This window comes from Muntiacus reevesi, chromosome 20, assembly GCF_963930625.1.
Source record: "Muntiacus reevesi chromosome 20, mMunRee1.1, whole genome shotgun sequence".
Classification (NCBI taxonomy): domain Eukaryota; kingdom Metazoa; phylum Chordata; class Mammalia; order Artiodactyla; family Cervidae; genus Muntiacus; species Muntiacus reevesi.
In genome coordinates, this window is record NC_089268.1 from 49,527,431 (window position 1) to 49,551,831 (window position 24,401).

At 50.3% G+C, this 24,401-nt stretch overlaps 1 protein-coding gene across 1 annotated transcript in view; it reads right to left on the reverse strand.

Moving 5' to 3' along the window:
- The window catches only part of FARS2 (phenylalanyl-tRNA synthetase 2, mitochondrial), a 301,221-nt gene extending 276,844 nt beyond the window's left edge, over positions 1-24,377 (reverse strand). The window contains exon 1 of the mRNA XM_065912933.1: positions 24,261-24,377. The gene's annotated coding sequence lies outside the window, so the exon portion shown is untranslated. The remainder of the gene's footprint in view (positions 1-24,260) is intronic.
- Between the last annotated feature and the right edge of the window lie 24 nt (positions 24,378-24,401).

Sequence of the window (24,401 nt, forward strand, 5' to 3'; positions counted from 1 at the left end):
GCCACTCTGCCTTTCCGGTGGACACGGGGCGGGTTCCACCATGCTCAGGGATCCGAGCTCTCTGCTCTGTCAGGACACAGTGCTGAGGGTCTCCGCCCCTGCTTCCCTCCCTTCCCCTCCACCCCCTGGCCCACTCAACCCTCACCCTTCTCCGCCCTCCAACCTCCCCCCTCCCCAGGCTGGGTTCAGGGCCCAGCATCTACACCTGTCTGCACCACACACCGATTAACAGTAAAGAGACGCTTCTTTATGACTTGCTGGGTTCTGGGCACATAGTAAATACGTGTGAATGACTCTCCAACCACTTACTGCCCCTGGAGGACAAGGGGCATACTCTATTCACATCTCCAGCTCTCGCACCATTCAAGCACACGGTAGCTGCCCCATAAATACGGTTGTTTAACAAATACTTATTTCCATATTTCCATACCCAGATCCTAACATTCTATCAGGAGTCAAAACATTAACAACCTGAATAAATGAACTTGCATGTGAATAGAGGACTGGCCCGGGGAGGGGCTGGTCCAGTTTAAGGTGGGTTTGCAGCGGACAGCAGGTGGTCAGCCCGAAGGCCTCGCTCCCCGTCTGCTCTCCAGCTTGTGAGGAGGGCAGAGGAGCCACCGCCGTCCCGTTGGGCCTGGATCAGGCTCCTCCTGAAGCTGAAGCTCTGGCCCTTGTGGGCTCAGCGCCTCGGGCTGAACGGGCCTCCGTCCAGGCTCAGCGATTCCAGCACTCTGGACAGCTCCGTTTTCCTCCAGGTGTCGGGGGTAGAGTCTGGGATCAGGACCCTGTCCCTCGTATGCAGAGAAGGACACGGGGCCTACAGACAAGCTGACTCACAAGGAGCTCTGAAGAGTGCTGCCCACCGTGGCTGGCGGTCTCATCTCTCCCACGACTGGACTGTCGAGAGACACGGGGTCACCAACCAGAGGCCACAACCTGAGCCTGGGAGGCTGCAGAGCCCGAGGTTTCGGGCACAAGCTCACAGGCCGGGGAAGGATGCAGCGTGGGTGGGAGGGCTGAGGGCGGGGGCTTCACGTGGGCGATGCAGCCCTTCGGCTGGGCTGTCCTGCGGCCCAGAAGCCCAGGCGGTCATCACTCGGTCAGGCTCAGGCCATCGTGCAGCCCACGCACGGCACTGACGCAGCCTGCCGGTCCTCGTGGTTGGGGAGGGGGGTGCCTCCATGTAAGGCTCCAGTCCCTCCTCGGGGTCCCTCATGACTTCCTCTAACATGCCTCTCACCTGGGTTCAGGGTCAGGACGTGATCAGGCAGGTTTCCACTCTCTATGAACACAAAGGAAAAAAAGTCGGATATTCCGCTCAATATCTGCTCATGCAGCCCTTTGAATCCCAGTCCTCTGACCAACGAGCTGTGGCCCTGGGCAAATAAGGTAACCTCTGTGAGTGTGTAAACAAGGGGAATTGCTAAGCTCCTTTCCCATAACGTAAGTCTTGGGTCTCTGATCCTATTGGGATAGTTATTGTCATCAGCAATTAGAAATACTGTAAAATTAACAGAGCATCAAGAGGAAAAGTGACAACGTGGTTTTGTCTGCTACGGAACAGAACACACCCGGAAGGAAGGAGAGAGGGAGGTGCTCGGCCCGCTGACGAGGGGGGACACGCTGCTGAAACCACCGTCAGCCGTCCTAGCTGCGCAGCCGTCTGCAAGCAGGAGGCCCGGCTTCGGGCCCCGAGGACACCGCCCCCGGTGGCCGCACGCCTGGCCTGCCCAGCGGACACCATCTGGCGGGATCTGCCCAGGCCGCCGCCTCCTCCAGCGGCCGTGGTCCAGTAGGGAGGCCAGCATACCCCACGACCAGGGGGAGTGTCTCCCAGGTGCCAGTCACGTCAAACAGCTTCAGGATCCTGGGGTGATTCAAAAGGCCTCAGGCCCTGGAGGGTGGAGAAGCTCTGTGGACTCACCATTTAAAACACTCTGCCTTCTGTCCCACGCGACCCACTGCTGACGCGACGCGAGGCGGCAGGAGGGAAACGACCTCCTTTACGTGAAGCAGGCTTCTGTCTGGCAGTTTATCGTGGTCACTTGCCTCTGAACATACATATACAACCAGCCCATCATGACAGGGCTGGGGATTCTGCTGCCCCCTGTTCGCCAATACTTTAAAAACCAGCCTCCTCCTCAGAAATCAAGCAAACAAATTCCTTTCAAAATAACAACTCCATTCCAAAATCCATACTATTGTGTTAACATCAACATATCTTGATGCCTCGAGAAATATGTTGTCTTGCTGGTTCTGTCACTCTTCTTTTGAGAGATGGGGGAGAGGTATCACTTCACTGCAGATTCTTCGCGTGCAGGTCTTACTGTTTTTCAGATGTGGCTTCTCCTTTCCAGACTGCACTATGACCATTTCTCTGTTCCCTTTCCTCACTCTAGTGGACTTCCCACTTCCCTCTAAGACTTTGGCTTCAAAATTCATTCGTTTACCTAGGTAAATCTATAGTGAATTTCATTACAGATAACTCATGACTTTAGAACCGCATTTATGGCCCCAGACCAGGATGTCACACACAGGGGTAGACCACCAAGCAGCTCTGCAGACTCTGCGTGCAAGGAAAGACGCGGGGCAGCTTTACACAAAAGTCATAGCAAAGGGCAAAGGTCAGGCGGCACCTAAGCAAAGGTGACAGTACTCGACGTTCTGCGGCAGTGAAGGGTCTTAATCCTTAATAACACCAGCCGAGATCCTCAGAACAGTATTAGCTGATTAAATAATAGCCAGGTGGGCTGTTGCTTATCCCAAAAGATTATTCTTGAAATCCAAGCCATGTGAAGCAACTTTAACCACTCTACTGGTTAAAGTCCTTCAGTTCAGTTCAGTCGCTCAGTCGTGTCTGACTCTTCAAGAGCCCATGGACCACAGCACGCCAGGTCTCCCTGTCCATCACCAACTCCCGAAGTCCACCCAAACCCATATCCATTGAGTCGGTGATGCCATCCAACCATCTCATCCTCTGTCAGCCCCTTCTCCTCCAACCTTCAATCTTTCCCAGCATCAGGGTCTTTCCAAACGAGTCAGCTCTTTGCATCAGATGGCCAAAGCACTGAAGTTTCAGCTTCAGCATCAGTCCTTCCAATGAACACCCAGGACTGATCTCCTTTAGGATGAACTGGTTGGATCCCCTTGCAGTCCAAGGGACTCTCAAGAGTCTTCTCTAACACCACAGTTCAAAAGCATCAATTCTTCGATGCTCAGCTTTCTTTATAGTCCAACTCTCACATCCCTACCTGACCACTGGAAAAACCACAGTCTTGACGAGACGGACCTTCGTTGGCAAAGTAATGTCTCTACTTTTTAACATGCTGTCTTGGTTGTCCTTCAGTGGATCCTTAATACCAAAAACATTCTGTGGATAAAATCCATATGCCAAGTAAGGCTTGGAGAGCCCAAGGTTTGCTGCACATTGAGATCTGGGAAGCCTGACAACTCCCAATGCCCCAGCATACCCCACACCCATAGTCACAAGCCTGGGGGTGACAGTCAGTCTGCACGCACCACCACCCTCCCGACACACACTCACACACACCTCACACTCCCCACCCCAACCCCAGAACCCTCAGATCAGGGTTAGAGGCCATGCCTTCGAGCTCCCTGGCAACGTGCACCTCCCCCGTTACACCACAGGAGGCCTGGTGCTGGGTTTGCTCTTGAGCCTCAGTTTCCCCACTGAACCCAAGGCCACGGGAGTGGGGCCAACAGGGACACCGATCTCAGCGCCCAACACTGGCCTACAGCGCTCACAGCACTTGCAACGCCCTGGGCGCCGATTTCTTCTTCACGCCCAGGCCTGCCGCTGTTCAGCCGCTAAGTCACGTCCCACTCTCTGTGACCCCGTGGGCTGCAGCACGCCGTCTCCTTCCCTTCACTGTCCCCGGAGTTTGTTCAAACGCAAGCCCACTGCATGGGTGATGCCCTCCAACCACCTCCCCCTCCGTCCCCTTCGGCTCCTGCCCTCAATCCTTCCCAGCATCAGGGTCTTTTCCAGTGAGTCTCTTCGCATCAGGTGGCCAAGGTATCGGAGCTTCAGCATCAGTCCTTCTGATGAATATACAGGTGGTTTCCTTTAGGACTGACTGGTCTGATCTCCTTTCTGGAGTCCAGGCTGGACCCCTTTAAAGTGATACATCAACAGTGGGCACCGTGCTCCTGAAAGTCTTGAGCGCCGGCCCTCTAGGAAGGGAGCCCCTCCCTCCTGCTGCCTCCCAGGGCTGAATGAGGGAGAATGGACAGAAAACTCACCTAACACACACACACACGCTCCACAAAGAAAAGCTACGAGACTTACTACAGATTAATAGTAAGCAAAGCCCAGAAGACACGCGCTTGGCACTGTAATACTGTAACTTCTGGGCAAACGGATACTGAGTGAAACTGCTGTGTTTTCATTCAAAAGGCACCTGTGGAAGGACTGCACTGTCACTCATCACCCGAACTGCTGCCAGAAGATGGTCCCAAGTCGTCTGCTTGTTTCTAAATTACCTACAGGCTTTAGACTGTACACGTATAAATGTTCATTAGAAGTCAAAGAGCTTTACACACCTAAATTTGGTTTGTGGATGAATATGTACGTGTAATGCATAAAACCCAAAAACATTCACTAGAGCCAATGATGCAAACAAAGTTATTCCTACTAACTTGCGCCCCCAAACAAATCCACAGCGGGTAACCTGCAGGAAGCCACACTGAAGAGATCGCATCCACCTGGATTAAAACTGCATCACATTACGGGAGCACGAGGTCTGCAGAGGCCTCTGGTCTCCCGTTCCTCCAGCTGGACCCCCACGAGCCCCGTGTACTCATCACCTACGGACTCCAGGTTCTTACTCACCCTCCGCGCCCAGCCTGAAAAAGAGGCTCATGGTCCTCTCCTCAGCTGACTAAGCCACCACGGTCAAAAGTTGAGAAAGCCTCAATCTTAAAGAGTTTCCCAAATCTAAAGAGGACGGCATAGAAATAAGTGGATCTGAGTTTAACACAGCAACCTACAAATAAAGAAAACTCTGTATAAGTTATTTTTTCCCTTACTAACATTTATCAGGGCTGCATACATGTGCACATGTGTTAATACACAGAAGTTAAAAGGGAAAGAAAGCGCTGTAGTCTCATATACAGAAAACGCTGCTAGGTTAAAGACAGTAACACTCGGGGGCAGCCAGCATTATTTCACAGGGGAGAAGGACGAGCTTCTGGTCCCCATGATGACAGGACAAGCATACATTTCAATGTAGGCCGATCAGTGAAAGATTAAATTTCGGTAAAGGAAATTATACAGTAACAAGAAAAATCATATGCGACACAGAAAAGAAAAAGGTAAAACTTTCATAAACAGTCTGATAAGAACCACATAAAACTTACACAGCAGAAAGGAATGAAAGAAAACTTTTTAACATTATAAGCGGCTGGCTTTCAGGTGGAAGGAACTTGAGTAAGTTTTCTCTCCTTTCAGTCTCTCCTTATTGTTTGCATTTTTGAGAAGAAGCTTCGCGCTCCTCTCACAGAAATGACTTTAACCCTGTCGAGAACAGAGTAAAAAGGTGCTGACCTCAGCGCATCACAGCGAACCGCCCCGGGCAGGCCCGTCACCCCTCCTGACTGCTCTGGGCTGAGTACCAGGTCAGCAGCTCCTGCACGGGAGGCAGGACGCGCTGGTCTCCAGGGCTGTGGGGACAAACCGCGCTGAGCGCAGGGCCACGGGGGGCCTGCCTGGAGGACCCCGTGTCCCCCAGGAAGGAAGAGGCGCACACACTGAGCCAGCGCCACCGAGCTGTCACACCCAGGGCCCCACAGTTACAGGAACTCGGGAAAAGCTCTCTTGAAACGTAAACACCCACCAATCCCAAACCCAAGTACCCAGGAGCGAGGACGGCTCCCAGCTCCCCAGGTGACCGAGCTGCGGGCCTGGGGCCCCGGCGGGGGGCCGAGCTCGAGTCCCCGGGCGGACCCCACGGGGCTGCTGGGGAGCCCGCGGCTGACGGCCCTCCTGCATTGAGTCTCATCTGACATCCACCTCGGCGCTTCCTCTCCTGAGCCTCAGCATGTCAGCGACGGGGTGGGGGCTGGAGAGGGAGCGGGGCTTGGGGGCGGGGAGCAGAGCACCCCCCACGGGGCGTCCGCTCTCAGGCGCCGGGGTCACTGCTCCCCGACGACCTTCAGTCTCTGCTGAGCGCATGTGGACCGTGATGAGACTTTCGCAAGGATCGCAGCTGTGGGAAATGCACACTCAACTCATGTACCGCAACTAACACGGATCAGGCTTCCCTTGCAAAAGAAAAGAGCTCATATTCACACTCAGAGACACCACGAAGGTCTAACTCGGTCCCGAACTGAGTTTTGACTCCGTGCTATCTCTCGGCTCTCAGGACACATCTCTCGGCCTGTACGGCTCTGGAGCCCAGTCTGACTGCTGCATCAAGGTCACAAGCCTCACACACATATCTGCACAGCCAGAAGGGAGGGGAAATGTGGGTGTATAGCAAAGAGCACCCCAAATACACATCAGGTGAGGGCATGGTGGGGGTGGATGTGGCAAAACAAGCACCGCAAGTTCCCCTGAGACCACACAGTGAAGGACGCTGGACAGGGAGCCGGGAGAGGCAGCTCTGAGCTCCCAGCCGCTGCCCACCCGGGATGCCCCGGGGGAGGACACACGGCCTTACCGGCTCGGCTTCCCCACCCATCTAACGAGGAGTTGCTGTCAGGCGCCTTGGAGGCGTACGTACACACGTCTACGGTCTTTTCCACATTACCTCTCCTAAATTTCTCAGCTCAAAATACATGTTCCTATACCCCAGAGAGCACCTGCTGCAGGTTCTACACGCCAGACCCGTCACCTGCCTGCCGGGCTTCCGAACACCTCCCGGAACCACGAAGATGGAGTACTAATGTCCCTCACTCATTCGTTCACTCATTCATTCACCATTCAACCAGAAGGCACAAAACCATCACCTGCACACATAATACACAGCCCTTCAGGGAAGGGACAGAAAGACAACCGACTTCAAAAGGTCCAGCCTCTAGCTAAAGGCACTAAATGCTTAGGATCCAATGGAAAATATAAAGAATTGAAGAAAATTACAGTGACAAAGACCTAGAACAAACTGCTAATGAATCACAGTACCTTTCCCACAAAGCCTAGACGGAACTCCAAAATCCTCAATTCAGCCCTCCACTGAAGCATCCTTAAGAATGTTCAGCAGTGAAGTCCGCAGCCAGGCTAGCTTTCCTCCTGAGCACGTGCTCGGGTACTCCCAGGGCTCTCCCCTCCTGTTTCCTGAACCTCCTCAAAATCCACCTTTACCTCCAAGCCGTCAGGCATTCCTGAAAAGCAGGGGGCCAATCAGAACCTCATCACAATGGCTAAATGTGCTTGCCAATTCACCTTTGACAACTTTTTAAAAATTTCAAATTCCAGGGAAATAGAAAATGTATATACACCTGCTTAACTCCATGTCTTGTGTGTGCACATATGCTAAGTTGCTTCAGTCGTGTCTGACTCTTCGCGACCCCGTGGACTGTAGCCCACCAGGCTCCTCTGTCCGAGGGATTCTCCAGGCAAGAAGACTGGAGTGAGCTGCCGTGCCCTCCTCCAGGGGATCTATCTGACCCAGGGATCGAACCCGAGTCTCCTGCAACTCCTGCATTGCAGGCAGATTCTTTACCACTGAGCCACCTGGGAAGCCCCACTCCACATCTACCACGCTCTGTATTAAACTGTGAACTACACAACTTAGGTGGGAACTGGACACCGAGCATATTCCTACTAAGAAGAATACACCATGGCATTGAGGCTTAAATCAGTGCACACACAAACCCAGAAGTTTTACACACACACACACACACACACACACACACACACACCCCTCCTCCCCTGCTGTGAGAGGCTGCCTCCTAATCCTGGCTGGCCATCTGGGAAACGAACGACGCTGTGATGGCACTGTACATTGGTTCCAGTCCTCTGGAAAGCAATCTGGCAGTGTGTTTTAGAAGCCATAAAACTGTTCCTAGTCTCTGACCTAGTAATACCACTAGGGACTCTATCATAAGAAACTAATTGAAAATATGGAAATAGCTACAAGCACAAAGATGTACCTTGTGGTGTTATTAACAGCCACGAGAAGTTGGGACCAAGGCACTTGTCAACAACAGAGCTCGGTGGTATGGAATCGCAACAGAATATCACGCAACCATCACAACGGTAATGACGAAGACTGCACAGCAGTGAGAGGAAAGGCAGAGGTGAAGCAACAGGTACAACCATGTAAAAATCACTGGAGAAAAAACGATGTTAACAACCTATAATCAGGGCTTTAGGACGGCAAAGGGGGGGAGGGCGCTCTCCTGTTCTATTTCTTGGCTGTCTGTGATCCATCTCTGATACTTCCATCGTTCAAAGATAATCTTTCTAAAAACAAACGCTGGGCTTGATCGCAACGACAAGGGGACAAGCCCAGGTCAGCGAGCCCGGCTGCCACTTTCCGCGGGGAAGGGGGCGCAGCGCTCGGCGTCCCGGGGCAGGGGCTGTGCAGCGCGGCTCGGCAGAGTCCCCTGCAGCCCTCACGCACCTGTCAGCGACGAGGGAAATACCCGCGGCGCCCATCTGCTAGGCCCAGTCAATCCCCTGATTACGAGCACCACGAGGCCGAGGACTCCCCAGGCAGCCACACGCGCTGCCAGCCTAGTTATCTCTTTACCAGATTTACAGGGGGTCCCCCGGGTTCTTCCATCATTTATTGAAAGGAAGTAAGCTCAGATTTTCACATCTGGAGCAAAGAGGAAGGACTGCATCACCATAAAAGTGGGAGGGGGAGGAGAAACCACCTGTCACCGCTGCTGAGGCAGAGAACGGGTGCGGCCACACCGGCGTCTGCAAAACCCACCAGAGCCTTCAGCTTGGGGGATGAAACTGCCCTCGGATGCAGTGACCCGGAGCTGGCAGAGAAATCTGGGCCAGCTCATCCCTACCCTTCCTCTGCGTTCCCGAAGTCAAGGCTCCGCAGAGGGAGCGAGACGAGCGCCTCCGGCCACCAGCGCCACGTCACGAGCAGAGAGCCGGCTTCAGAGAGGACGTGAACACCACCTTCCAACACAGGAGAGAGGCCCGTGGGAGAGAGGGAGCCCTGCTAATAAGGATGCTGGAGGAAGGCAGTTCTGGAACTTCTGTGATGAGAAAAATCTTAATTAGAGCCCAAAGCATGAGGTGCTCAAGAGAAATGAGAGCAACAACTGCATACCTGGGCCGTGCCATTTGGAACCATCTGTAACGCTCTTTAAAAACCCCCATGACCAGGGCGCAGGCCAGGCCAGTGACCGGAGGATCCCTGGAGGTGGACTGCGGTGCAGGCCACGGCTGGGAGCCGCCGGATTCGGGACGATTCCACAGACACCATCCAGGGCAGGGTCGGCTTGAGCGTGACTGTGGGCCTCTGTCTACACCTCCACCAGCCACTCACCCCGGCCTGGGAGGGGCTCGGGGCCACGCACACACAGCTCCCCCCACACATACACCATTAAAACGCAGCACAGGAGAGATCACCCACCCAGAGGGCCTGCCCGGAGGAGCAGGGCGCAGAAACCCTCGAGTCCACGTTTGCAGGGGTACCTCCCTGGCAGCCCCGTGGGGCGCTGTGCACCCAGGCCGTGCCGGGAGCTGACCCTCGGCCCCTGCTGAGCCAGCGTCCCCCAGGGAACAAGCTTGTTTCAGGACGCCGCCAGGCCCCGCATGACCATGTCTGTGAGGGACGATGCAGATGCTCTCAGCAAATCACACACAAGGACCAAAGAAACGGACACATTTCCAAGCTGCTGCTCCTATGCCGATAAAGATGGAAAATTCACTTTATCTGAGTTTTTTTTAAAGTCCTCAGTGTTTACCACTGATCTGTTCGAAACCCTCTCTCTCCATTTAAATTCAGCTTAGATAGTTTTATTGGAAAGCAAACTTCTGGCAGGGGTAGGCAGAGCAGAGATATATACAAAACTTCCGAAGGATCAATTTGCATTTATTCAAAGCATTTACAGGCAAAATTTGACCCAAGAATTTAAATAAAATCAAACATATTGCATACATCCTGAAAGATAGTTCAAATAAGAGAACATTTTACAGCATAAATTTAGAAAGGCAGGGAAAAAAACATATAGAGATATTAAAGCTAAGATGTTTAACAACATGAGCTGTGACGGCAGACGGCCTGGGTTTGAACCGTGCAGTGCCCTGAACCCCGTCTCCGAGCCTCTGCACCTCCTTGCGTTTGCACCAGCGTTTCGAGAGGCAGACCCTCAGACCGTCGGGCTCGGACTCCGGTCTGCACGTGAGCAGTGTGAGCACACGTAACCTGCCCGCCCCCCGCTCCTCCGCTGTGACGCTGAAACAGGAAATGGCCCTACCTCCGTCCTGGAGAAACTCCTAACCCTAACCCTAACCCTAACCTGCCCGCCCCCCGCTCCTCCGCTGGGACGCTGAAGCAGGAAATGGCCCTACCTCCGACCTGGAGAAACCAGGACGCTCGCGCACAGCGGGCGAGAATATACAACGGCGCTGCTGCTGCAGCAAACAGTCTGGTGGTCCCTAAAAACATCAAACACAGAATCACCACGGGGCCCAGCGACGCCACGCCCGGGACTAGGCCCCCAAGAGCTGTGAGCAGACAGAGGGACAGATATCTGCTCACCGTGGTCACAGCAGTGTATTCACAACAGCCGGGACGGGAACGCGGCCCAAGTGCCCGTCAACACAGCCGTGGATAAAATGAGCTGCGCACCCACGGTGAAGAATTACTCCCCCTTAAAAAGGAAGGGAACTCTGACACGCTCTGACGTGGACGAGCCTTGAAGATAACTATGCCACGTGAAATAAGCCAGTTATGAGAAGACAAAACACTGTTTGATTTCAGGTATATGAGTACGTACAGAAACAGAGAGAATGGTGGTTGCTAGGGGCTCCGGAGGAGGGTTGGGGAGTTAGGACTTCAGTGAGGACAGAGGTTAGTACCGCACATAATATGCCAGCAAATCTGGAAAACTCAGCAGGGGCCACAGGACTGGAAAAGGTCAGTCTTCGTTCCAATCCCAAAGAAAGGCATTGCCAAACTGTTCAAACTACCGCACAATCGCACTAACCTCACATGCTAGCAAAGTAATGCTCAAAATCCTCCAAGCAAGGCTTCAACAGTAGAACTGAGAACGCCAAGATGCCCAAGATGGATTTAGAAAACACAGCGGAACCGGAGATCAAACCAAAAACATCTGTTGGATCACAGAAAAAGCAAGAGAGTTCCAGAAAAACGTCTACTGCTGCTACTATGCTAAAACCTTTGACTGTGTGGACCACAACAAACTGTGGGAAATTCTTAAAGGGATGGGAATACCAGACCACCTGACCTGCCTCCTGAGCAATCTGCATGCAGGTCAAGAAGCAACAGTTAGAACCAGACATGGAATGAAGGACTGGTTCCAAATTGGAAAAGGAGTACTTCAAGGCTGTATACTCTCAGCATTATTTAACTTATATGCAGAGTACATCATGCGAAATGCTGGGCTGGATGAAGCACAAGCTGGAATCAAGATTGCCAGGAGAAATATCAATAACCTCAGATATGCAGATGACACCACCCTTATGGCAAAAAGCGAAGAGGAACTAAAGAGCCTCTTGATGAAAGTGAAAGAGGAGAGGGAAAAAGCTGGCTTAAAACTTAACATTCAAAAAATGAAGATCATAGCATCTGGTTGCAGCACTTCATGGCAAATAGATGGGGAAACAAAGGAAACAGTGACTGACTGTTTTCTTGGGCTCAAAGATGACTGCAGATGGTGACTGCAGCCATGAAATTAAAAGACACTTACTCCTTGGAAGAATAGCTATGACCAACCTAGACAGCATATTAAAAAGCAGAGACATTACTTTGCTGGCAAAGGTCCATCTAGTCAAGGCTATGGTTTTTCCAGCACTCATGTATGGATGTAGAGTTGGACTATAAAGAACACTGAGCACCGAAAAATTGATGCTTTTGAACTGTGGTGTTGGAGAAGACTCTTGAGAGTCCCTTGGACTGCAAGGAGATCCAACCAGTCAACCGTAAAAGAAATCAGTCCTGAATATTCATTGGAAGGACTGATGCTAAAGCTGAAACTCCAATACTTTGGCCACCTGATGTGAAGAACTGACTCACTGAAGAAGACCCTGATGCTGGGAAAGACTGGGAGCAGGAGGAGAAGCGGGTGACAGAGGATGAGATGGTTGGATAGCATCACCAACTCGATGGACATGAGTTTGATCAAGCTTCGGAGATGCTGATGAACAGGGAAGCCTGGCATTCTGCAGCCCAGGGGATCACAAAGAGTTGGACACGACTGAGCAATTGAACTGAACTCAACTGAGAGGTTCAGTTTGGGGAAATGAAAAAGTTCTGAGTTGGATGGTGGTGAAAGTTTACCCAAACATGTGAATGTCCTTAGTGCCACTGAACTGCACATTTAAAAATGTTTAAGACAGTAATTTTTGTCTTATACATTTTATCATAATAAAAAAGAAAGGAAACGAGATAGACTCGCCCCTAACTCATGGATCTGCTGTAGGGACCGACCATCCAGGAAGTGTTCAGAGACCAGGGGCAGAGGGCGGTCCTCCATGAATGCGAGCTGCTCTCTTCCGTTCCTGTCTCTGGAGCACCCCCTCAGGCCCCACTTCGTGTTCTGCAGAAACATGCTCAGTGGCTGGCCTCTGACTCCCCCTGCCCCCCGAGCTGTACATCTCGTGCAGTGAGACATCTCCAGCCCTGGGCTGCCTTCCAGGGCGGATGCTCTGGTGTTGGGACAAACCCACTGCCATCGGATGAAGATGAAGAAACCACCTGATTTCTGCAGTCTTCACACACAGAACTGAGAGATCACATTTAAAAAAAAGAAAATGATTTTGTCTATTTCCTAAATTGTTTGTGAACAATTTTGCCTCAAAAATAGGTTCACAGGCTAATGCTATCACACAGGTCTGAGAGTGAAGAAGAGAGCAGAAAAAGTCACCATGAAATTCATAAAAATTCTTTCTCCTTTAATCATAATCAAGACTATTTTACTTTGCTTCATCATTTAAAAGTCACTTCATTTTGAAAACTTTCAAGCATGTACAAAAGTAGAGACTTAACTAGCCCCTGTGTATCCCTCTTAATAGCCAACTTAAACCTCTCTGACTACCTAAGACTCAATATCCTCCCCCAAAAGGCTAGAATAAAAGCACCAGGACGGTTACATTCAAGAAATATTCATTTCTAACAATCTTTATTGTCATCATTGCTACTTTACTCTTAGTTCTTTTTAGGTATCTTCTCACCTGCTTTCCTTCTTTGTCTTTGAAACTGCGAATATCTGCAACCCTTACGAGGCCAGGGTGATTGTGAGGATGTAACAAGCATGGAAGTGGACAGCTTGGTGTCTGACACATGAGACACTCCCGAGAAATCTAACTTCTCCAGTGACCACCGCCTCACCCTTCTCTCTGAGAGAACAGACACCACACACACCCCTTACACACACACCTTTCTCTGAAGACCCCAAATATAAAGACAAGTCCAGAAAGTGGATAAACTGAGCTGACAAACACACTTAACGTTCACGGTTGGGCTTCAGTGACAGGAACCTCTTGAGGTTCGTCAGTGCTCGGATTCTTGGTCGTGTCCGACTCTTTGCAGCCCCGTGGCCTGAAGCCCTCCAGGCTCCTCTGTCCATGGGAGTCTCCAGGCAAGAATGCTGGAGTGGGTTGCCATTCCCTCCTCCAGGGGATCTTCCCAACCCAGAGATTGAACCCACATCTCTTACATCTCCTGCACTGGCAGGCGGGTTCCTTGCCACTGCGCCACCGGGGAAGCCCCAACATTTAGCGTACCAGCCACTAAATTAAAAGTTAAAAACATGCCCAATAGAGTGCCTATATATTATTTAACAGAAAAACCAGGCTAGACATAACACTGCAAAACAGCAAGAACAGGGATTCCTATGCAGGTCGTGTCTGTGTGTGTACTTATATTTTAAACATTAAACCCTTTTTTGATGATCCAAGAAGTTTTATATGCTGATGAGATTCATTTCCTTGCAGTACTTTTCGCCAGTGGCAAACCTGCCACCTCTAATTTGTTTTAAAAGGAATTCTAATCACCCAATCAATCATACTCTTGACCTTCAGCCTTCACAGTCTCTCCACTGTGGTCAAAGCTGGCTCTAAAAGTTCATGTTCTAACAGTGCTGTTGTCCTCAAGCTCCAAATCGCCCATGACAGGAATATAATTTGCCCCAACCTTCCGGCAGAGCCAAAAACAGCACCTGAAGTTTCTAATTCGTCTTCTACCGAGATTCTTTAAGTAAGAGTGAATGTCTAAGATATTATTAAGTAATAACTTTTCCTCCACTGGGGTTTAAAGACTTATAAATCATCCAAGTCTTTATGCAGTGAAATCCGGTCTCTTCATTACAAATTTCAACAGCTCATTTTTGCTTTTAAGTAACTTTTCTTTCTGCAGAGACATTGTGACCGACTAATAATCCTTCCAAACCCCCCCTCCCCTCCGAGCACACGCTCAGTCTGAGCTGTGCTGGCGTCCACCGTAGGGCTGTGAAGAGGCGTCCGCGTTGCTGCCTGCCGTCCTTGTCCCCACCCTCCCTCCAGGCCACCAGGCTGCCCAGGTGGCACCCAGCAGGGGCACACCCGGGACACACCTGAGGGGTGACCGCAGACAGAAGTGGGCACGTCTCGTGGAGAAGCTGGCTTGGGGCGGGGTGAAGAAGGCGATTACTTTAGACCCGCCATCGGAGGGGCTGGCAGGACAAGCAGATGGACACGTTCAGTGATGTTCACATCGGTGACAGTCACACGGTGAAGGAGCAGGTCAAGGGAGGTGGAGGGGGAAGGGGGCGTGGAGAGGCCCACCTGTGGAGGGAGGAGCGCTCAGCTCTAAGCATCACCGAAGCTAAGACAGGAGAGCAGCGCTTCAAGGGGGCAGCTGCCCACACTGGTCGTGGGTGAAACACCAGCTAAACTGCAGAGGCCTAATGAGGGGGCGGGCAACTTAATCACTAGGCCATCGTCCAGAAGCTCTTTCAGTGATGAGTGAGACATGCACCTAAAACGATGTGCAACAACCCCACATAAAAGGTACACAAACAGCAAGCCCTGAGGGAACACTACACCAAGGCCACGGGGGGCGGTGGGCGGCTACCGCGCCCAGAATCAGGGTGGGAGACCCAGCCCCCTCGCTGACCCCGCGCTCAACGGAGAAGAGTCAAATGACCGGCCCCCAGGTGCTCTGAAGGCACTTGCCGAAATACAGCACTGCCTCTTCGTGAAGACAAACTCTTAAGGTATGAACAGATGACGCCTGCCTTAATAAGATCCCAATATATCCACCAAAACTTTGGGATCATGATTTGAGAAACCCCTATAAGAGTCCAAAAAGTCCAACTTCCGAATAGAGAAATGGCAATCAGAGAGTGACACAAAGTTCCCCCGAAAGGAATCAGAAATACCTCTGAAAGTTATAGAACGATGTTCAAACTCAAAGAAATGCAAATTAAAATGACAATTCGATTTTTAAAAATCTACACATTGGGGAAGATCGTGTCAATATCATGATATTACAAGGGTCTAAGAAACAGGCATTGGTGGTGAAACGTTTATGGAAGAAAGTTTGACAACATATTAACATTTAAAAGGCACATATTTAATTCAACAATCCCACTTGCAGTAAATTAAAGATTCACTTCCTGCACGGGTACAACACGATGCATGAATAAGCATATTCACTAAACCATCTTAAGGGCCAAAGACGAGAAATACATTTCCATCAACTGGGGCTGTGCGCCTGCGTGTTTAGTCACTCAGTCGTGTCTGACTCTTTTTGAGCCCGTGGACCATCCAGTCCATGGAATTCTCCAGGCCAGAATACTGAACTGGGGAGCCTTTCCCTTCTCCAGTGAATCTTCCTGACCCAGGAATCAAACGGGGGTCTTCTGCATTGCAGGCGCATTCTTCACCAACTGAGCTATCGGGGAAGCCCTAATAGAGGACTAGCTAAGTAAATTAAGAAAAAGCCAGCTCTACCTGCACTGACATAGGATATCTCCAAGATACATGATTAAATGATAAAAATGAAGAGGTGTTCACTGGCTGTGCAGGGTAACTACCATTTTTCAACAGGAAGATACACAGAGCTTGTGTGTTAACACGTGTGTATAAGGAAGTGCAGACGTGGCAGGAACTGAGGGACTCGGACAGGGAGGCCAGCTGCTCAGCACAGGAGCCTGTGCCTCTGATTTTACACCATGTGCGTTACAACCTGGGGACCTGAGGCCACTCCTGACCCTCCCCCGCCCCTTCAGTCCATCGGCAGGGCCTCAGAACTGTCTTTACAGCACCGCTGCCACCCAGCCCTCCTCCCCACCCTCGCAAGCGACATAACCCTCAGTATCTTCCCAGGGTAATTAAGTAGCCCTTCAGTGCCTTTCGCTTAGAACAATCACCTCCTCTGATTCACCGTATGTACTGTGCCCAGGTTTGGGCATTCCAGGTGGTGCTAGTGGTAAAGAACCCACCTGCCAATGCAGGAGATGTGAGACGTGGGATCAGTCCCTGGGTCAGGAAGATCCCCTGGAGTTGGAAAAGGCAACCCACTCCAGTAATCTTGCTGGAGAATCCCATGGACAGAGGAGCCTGGTAGGTTATGGTCTATAGGGTCACAAAGACTCAGACCACACCGAGCGACTAAAAAGTATCTGGTGAGGGACACGCTTCCCTTCAAATTCCCCAGATCCCTAGTGCTCACGAGAGGACAAAATCACCATCCTGACCCCGCCAATTCAGGTGCGTCCAGTGGTCACAGTGATGTTATACTAAGGGGCGTCAGTAGCTCAGTCGTGTCCGACTCTTTGCAACCCCATGGACTGTAGGCCACCAGGCTCCTCTGTCCACGGGATTCTCCAGGCAAGAACACTGGAGTGGGTTGCCATTCCCTCCTCCAGGGCATCTTCCCGACCCAAAGATTGAACCCAGGTCTCCTGCATTGTAGGCAAACTCTTAGCATTATACTAAGGTAGGAGGTATTAAAAATACTGTTTGGGGTTCTTGCCTTTCTCAGTGGAGACTGGTAAAAAGTTTGGAACCCCAAGCACATGACAACACATAGACAAGGAAGGCCGTCTCACCGCCTGTCACTAACAAGTCATTTTCTAGAGTTACTGTTTTCTTAAATGAGCGAGATGATCTTTCTCGAGGTGAGCACGTAAGGTTAGTGATGGCTGGGAGCAGGGACTGAAGCAGATAATTTCGGGTCCTTAATGAGAAGTGTGTGCCATTTCCCAATGTAAGGCAATTATGCATTAGGTAGGCCAAGGTCATCTTAAACGAGGTGATTCCTGGAGACACATAGATATTAGCATTACATATTAGTTTGGACAATAAGTTATGGAAAAGAATTTTAAAACTCATCAAATTCATAGAAATAAAAGTAAAACAGTTGTTCCCAGGGGCCAGGGGGAGAGGAGAGTGGGCAGTCAGGGTTCAACAGGGTCTGGGAAGATGAAAAAGTTCTAGCAACAGGATGGGGGGATGGTAAATGCGTAAATGCACTAATGTTACTGAACTACAGACTTTAAGATGGCTAAGATGGTAAACGTTAACTATGTCAGTATGTATAAACACAACTTTTTAAATCCATCGTGAAACAAGAATTTTAAACATTTTATTTTTAATAACTAAAAGATGCAACTACCAATTCTTTTTATTTCTTATATCAAGTCCCAAGACAATATAGACAAAGTATCAATATAGACAATACAGACAAAAGTGTAATATAGACAAATCAATACAGACTAAGTGTAAATCTTATGGCTCTAATACAGTAATTATTAAAGTTTATCTTGATAATCCTTTAACCCTACAGTCACTTGGAAAGTACTAACATCAAATTTAATTTGCTAATTCTCCTTCTTCTTTTTAATCCCACTCCTCACTTAAAAAGCTTTTGGCCTTCAAGGTCAGGTGCATGCCATATAGTCAGAAAGCAATTCTTACGTAAGTACCAGCTGATGGTGGTTAGCCGCAGAAGGCTGGAATGCAAAGAACTCAGCCCTTGTTCCTGAAGGATCCTCCCACAAACTAAAGCCCAGAAGGGCTCCGGGCTATGGATAAAATGCAATTAAAATACTAAAAATTTAAAAAAAAAATAAAGAATGGACGGCAAGTGCAACGATAATCCTAAATCATGGAAGGCCACTGAGGACAGAGGATCTTCTGCTTCTCAAGCGGACCACAGAGCACACCTGTCAGGCTGTAAAATGAGCTGCACACAGCACGGCCCCGAGCAGGCCTTTTCAAAGGCCGTGGAGATTACCCGTGCTCAATGGGTTTCTAGTCAGTGGCAGTGTTTTTCAAGGTTAGAAGCTAATAAAATCACATCCTCTAGACTGTGGTGTCCAGTACAGTAGCAGCTAACCTATATACAGCTACGTAAACACCAGGGCTTCCCTGGGGGCTCAGACGGTAAAGAATCCCCCTGCAGTGCAGGAGACCCGGGTTCAATCCCTGGGTCGGGAAGATCCCCTGGAGAAGGCAATGGCAACCCCTTCCAGTATTCTCACCTGGGAAATCCCACGGACAGAGGAGGCTGGCGGGCTACAGTCCATGGGGTCACAAAGAGTCAGACGCGACTTAGACTGAGTAACCAACACTTTCATGTAAAATTAAAGTTAAAAATTCAGCTCCTTAGCTGCACGAGTCACATTTCCAGTGCTCACGAGCCACATGTGGGTGGCGGCTGCCACAGCAGACAAGGCAGATAGAAACACTTCCATCTTCCCCCATCTTCCCGGAACGTCTACTGGACAAGAGCTGCGCTAGGCACCAAGGGCCTCCCCCAGAAGCACCCACAGCAGCTTCCGTCCACTCAGCTCACACATGCTTGCTCACCTCCGTCTATGTGACAGGCGCTGCCAGTTGTCCAGCGTGGCAGTGAGTAAAACTAACAATTTAAGTAGGAGATGAGAGAAACCCCAAGATACAAATGGAGATGCGATTTTCAGTTATAGGTGAGCAGCCAGGGAGGGCTGGCTGAAGAAGTCACCTTCAAGCCAAGATTAGAAAGATAAGTCATTTAAGAGGACAGTTTCCAAAGAGAGGGGCTGAAGAACCCACGTGCTCATGTGGGAAGGGGTCTGCACATTCCAGCAACTGATTTCCGTGCCTTCTGCGGCGGTCTCATCAGATGTGGACCAGCAAGCAAGGAACTGACACCCAAATCTATCCCGGGGGGAGTTAGACAGCAATCCATGTATAATCCTCAGCGGCTCCTCTTCCTCTAAACCACCTGCCTTTCTGCCATTCAATTCTGGAAGGACAGACTTCTGAGTGGGCAGGCACAGGAAAAGCAATGAACTGTTACTTCTTAGCAGAGGGAAGGGGGTAAGTGAGGTTCCTGAGTGACCCTGCACCATAACGGGCGGTATCCATGGGGGCACTGGAGACACCTCCATCTCAGGCTGAGCAGCCTCCACGTGGCGGAGCTGTCAGAGGTCCCGCCGGGGGCTGACCCCTCACCCTGACCGCGAGCTGCGAGACCCAGCTGCCAGGATGGCCCTCACTGGGTGGGTGACCTTTCCCAGGCGGCAGGCACCTCTGCCCGGTCACTGCCCCACAGACAGCACACTGCTGGGGGCTGCACACGCCCTCTCAGGCCCTTGAACGTCTCTGCCCACAACTCAGTGGCCCCATTACACACCGCGTCCTTCTCCTGGCTTCGCTTCCTTCTCTTGCTTCGCAACCAAGTGGCCGTGCCTCTCACGGTCCAGGCATCGTCAAAGGGGCTCCCCGGGGCCTGCAGGACGCTCGCCCGGGGCCTCTACAGAGCCCTCCAGGGCATCCGTGGCATCCAGAGAGCAGCGTCTGGCCTCCCCTGGTCCAGCCAGAGCCACCCACCAGGAAGCCCCTTCCCACCCCCAGTCACGTTGGGGGCAGAAAAACAGAACCTCCACTGCTGGGATGAGCTGCAACGCTGAGACTCAGGGCGGGGAGAGGCTGCATTCTCACACCACAGTAAGGGTCAAATGTGGACATTATGCTTATCACGTCAGGTTTTGATTTTTCTGTCTTAATGAAGAAAAGGCCAATAACAGAACTAAACAGAAAACCCCAGTGAAGTTGAACAGTTATGGAGACAGTGTTAAGGAAGGTACTGCTTGTCTACACATGCCCTAACACCCACCGGAAGGGACATTTCTACCCAAACATATGTCAGTAGTTAAAATTAGGCTTCTTTCAAACAAAGTATGCCATTAACATTTTGGATAAAACTTGGTTAAAAAAACACTTCAATTTCCATTATTTTTCAGAAAGCATAAGATTCTGATGTTACAATGTTATGTGAAAGAAAAAACAAAACAAACAAAAAACCCACTAAAACCCATGTACCTGTCAGACCTAGTTCACTAATAGCAGTGATACCACAACCCCAAAACAGAGCGTCTCAGCTCAAGCTGCTCTCGCAGAGACACCGCGGACCTGGTGGTTCATAAGCTACAAACACTCACCGCTTAGTTCTGGAGGTTGAAAGCCCAAGATCGAGCTGCCCGCAGATCTGGTGCCAGATAACAGCACACTCCCGGGATCACAGACTGAGTCCCCACAGAGCGGGCGGGGCGAGGGCTCCCCGTGCTCCCTTTTATAAGGACACTCCTCTCATCCTGGGGGCTCTGCTCTCTGACCTAATCACCTCCCCAAGGCCCACCTCCTAACACAGCACATGGGAGCTGGGGGGCGATGGGGAATGGGGTGGGGGACTACCGCTGACAGGGAGCTGCAGAAGCCCCAGTAGGGGATGATAGAGAGGGAAACCGAGGGAACTTCAGGAGACCACGTAAGCTAATGATGGCGCAAGAAAGTCTATCGTAACATCGAGAACAAAGCAGGCTTGCTTAACTACAGCGCGTGACATACGCCCCAGGTCATTAAGTGAAAAGAAAAATGTTACCACCCTTCTGCTGATTTGAATAAATGCTATGACCTTCCTAGTAAGACCTCATAGAGTCAGACATGCTCCAGCCCAACGTGAAGGAGGAAGTCAAAACGCAGTCTTAAGTGCTCGGGCCTGGTGCACTGGGAGGACCCAGAGGAATCGGGTGGAGAGGGAGGTGGGAGGGGGGATCGGGATGGGGAATACATGTAACTCTACGGCTGACTCATATCAATGTATGACAAAATCCACTGTAATATTGTGAAGTAATTAGCCTCCAACTAATAAAAAAAAAAGAAAAAAACCCGCAGTCTTCTCCCCTCCCCGACTGTCCTTGGATTATAAAAATGCAGCCCACTCAACCTTCAGGGCAGAGACACCTCGCCCGGCCCCTTGCAACTCTCAGGAAAAACCTGTATTAATAAATCTACTGCTTGCCTGTCACTTTGCCTCTCCCTGAATTCCTTTTGCACTGAGACACAAAGAACCTAAGTCCAGACACCAAATGAGTGATTACAATTAAAAGTCCGTGGGTTAGAGTCCCAACGTGAGGTGCAGTTTCACAACCGTTCAGCTTAAGGTACAAACTCATGAGAAGACGTTTTTGGCCTTGGCACTGTCCCTAGAGGCAGGGAGAGCACAGCTCACCTCCCTTGGACTGGAGAGAAGAGTCAAGTAGAAAAAGGTGATCAGATCACAGATCACACACCTGCGGCAGAGTCTGGCTAACCTTTGACCTCCCAGGGTTATGGTCATTAATGTACCCATCTAGAGATCATACTATTACTGTTGAAAACGGGTCAAAAATCGATGTCTCTTTCCTTGAAGGTAATTACACATAAAGTATAACTTTAGAGAAAGTCTCTTTTAAAGAGTTAGGCTTCTAGTACAGAGCAAGATATAAGATACCACACAAGTTACCTACTCTGCTCAGCTTCCTTATTCTGTGGGGTAATCCACAGTGGGCTGGGCACAAGGACAATCCTTAAAGTAAGGGTGAAAACTGACAATGTGATATTGGGATTTTATTGAAAAAAATTTAAATAATGCTACGCACAGGGAAAACACCAGTGCTCTTCCAAGTTATGAATAAATTACAAAATATAAAATGTCATTTTTAGAAGTCCAAAAACATCTTTCAGATCTTAAACACGTTCACTTCTAAACATGGGTTTTCTGATAATCTGTCATTACAGAAAAATAAATTTTCGCTTCAGTACTGCCAGCACCCTTTACACCCTGGACAGGTTATTTGGGAAATCGTCTGACTTTAAGAACAGACGTTTAAAGCATCTGGGAGTTGGTGGTCCTTAACTTCAGCAAGTTGCACTGCACCTTTCTTGCTTCTGATCTAATACCTTTCTGGCAAAAAAAAAAAAAAAAAAAGACGCTTGCTCTAACTAAAAAGTACCTCCAGCCACTCTCTTGGATTTTATTAGTCTTTCAAAGCAATGGTATTCAACATAATGGCAACTTACTTCAAATAAAATTATAAAAGCATTTTTTGTGAAACAACTGGGAGCTCTCACTTCCCTAAACTCAGTTCACTCCTTGTACTAATAGGTGACTGCTGCCGCTGCTGAGTCACTTCAGCCATGGCCGACTCTGCGTGACCCCACAGACGGCAGCCCCCAGGCTCCGCCGTCCCTGGGATTCCCCAGGCAAGAACATTGGAGTGGGGTGCCATTTCCTTCTCCAGTGCATGAAAGTGAAAAGTGAAAGTGAAGTCGCTCAGTCCTGTCTGACTCTGAGCGACCCCATGGACTGCAGCCCACCAGGCTCCTCCATCGATGGAATTTTCCAGGCAAGAGCACTGGAGTGGGGTGCCATTGCCTTCTCCGAATAGGTGACTAGACTGCCCAAACAAACTAAACTTTATGTACTTATTTGGAAAAGTTTTCTTTGACTTTCCGAAGACTTTATTTGGAAAGTTTTCTTTAACAACACTTAAAGTCAGATATGTTAATTGTATATGGTAGTGATTAACTTGCTTGATAATGAGACAAATAAGTGTATATCGTAATAATTATTCCAACTTCATTTTCTACATGAAAGCAAGATACAGTAAGATAACGCAATCCCCACTCTTTTTAAACAAGCCCGAATAATGTTCATGTTTTTTCTTCTACCTCTGATAGTTTTCTCTTGCTGTACGTTGCACTAACACGTACTTTTCCCAGGCGCCACGCTCCTAATTTACACCATCAGCACTCAACTGTGTTATCACAGTAAGGAAAAACAGCTCCGGATCTTCTTGTATAATAATGCATGAGTCCCTTGGTCTTGAATCATTTGAGTAATGCCAAAGGAGTCTGAGCAGGCTCTGGGAGTTGGTGATGGACAGGGAAGCCTGGTGCGCTGCAGTCCACGGGGTGGCTAAGAGCCCAACACGACTGAGCAACTGAACTGAAAGGATACACTCAAAATAAAAGAACTGCTTTCAATTAACCCAAAGCAAGACATGCCCAATGACTGATTACCCTGCAGGAGTAACAGGAGTTTGGCTACTCTGTAAAAAGCTTTATCTTGAGACTCAGAGACATATGAGGCATAACAAAAATCAAACGGGAAGCGTGAGAGGATTTTAATAAAAGTGTTTTCTCTTCCGTGCCTTTTGAAAAACGCCATTATAACAGGTAGCATAACAAATACAAGTATATGTAGATATGCAAGGACCCTAGGTTGTAAGTACCCCCAAAGTGTCTGCACTTAAAGTTCCTGAAAATAGGAGGCTGCTTTGAAATTGACTCAGAGTGACTTCAAAATGAAATAAAGGAAACAGTCGTAAACAGCGTGGTGGGGGAGAGATGTGAACGGAGACTTGTCTCTCTCGTGTAAGTTACCCCTCGCACCGTGTTGGAGGAGAGAGCTCTGGCTGTCCCCAATGCTGGCTACAGACACAAAGATTCCAAAACCGAGAGGCACGCTCTGCAAACACTCTTAGGCAGAACCAGCGGAGGCTTCCCCGCGCCGGGCTCTACGTTCCAGGATCAGAGCAAACCGCATCCACCCGGATAACAAGGGGAATCAGGAAAGCTGGCGTCTTCAGAGAAAGGAGAGGAGTTAGCTGGCAAGAGTTTCAGGAGGAGACTTGCTCCGCTTCCCTGGGGGCGGACACGGCCCCACCAGAGTCCTCAACACCCCAAGCCGCCCGGCTCCAGCCCAGGCCGCCCGCTGCCGCTTCTCCATGACACCACAGCGGTCCGCGGGCGCACGGAGAGCTGACCACCCGCCGCGCCCGCGCGCACTCACCCGCCGCTTCCGGGAGACGGGAGCCCGCCCGGGGTGGAGGGCTCGGGGCCTCTCGGGGCTCCTCAGCGCGGCGCTCACAGACGCATGGGCGCCGCCATCTTGCCCAGGAAGCGGGCCTCGCGCCGGAGGCCCCCGGGCGGG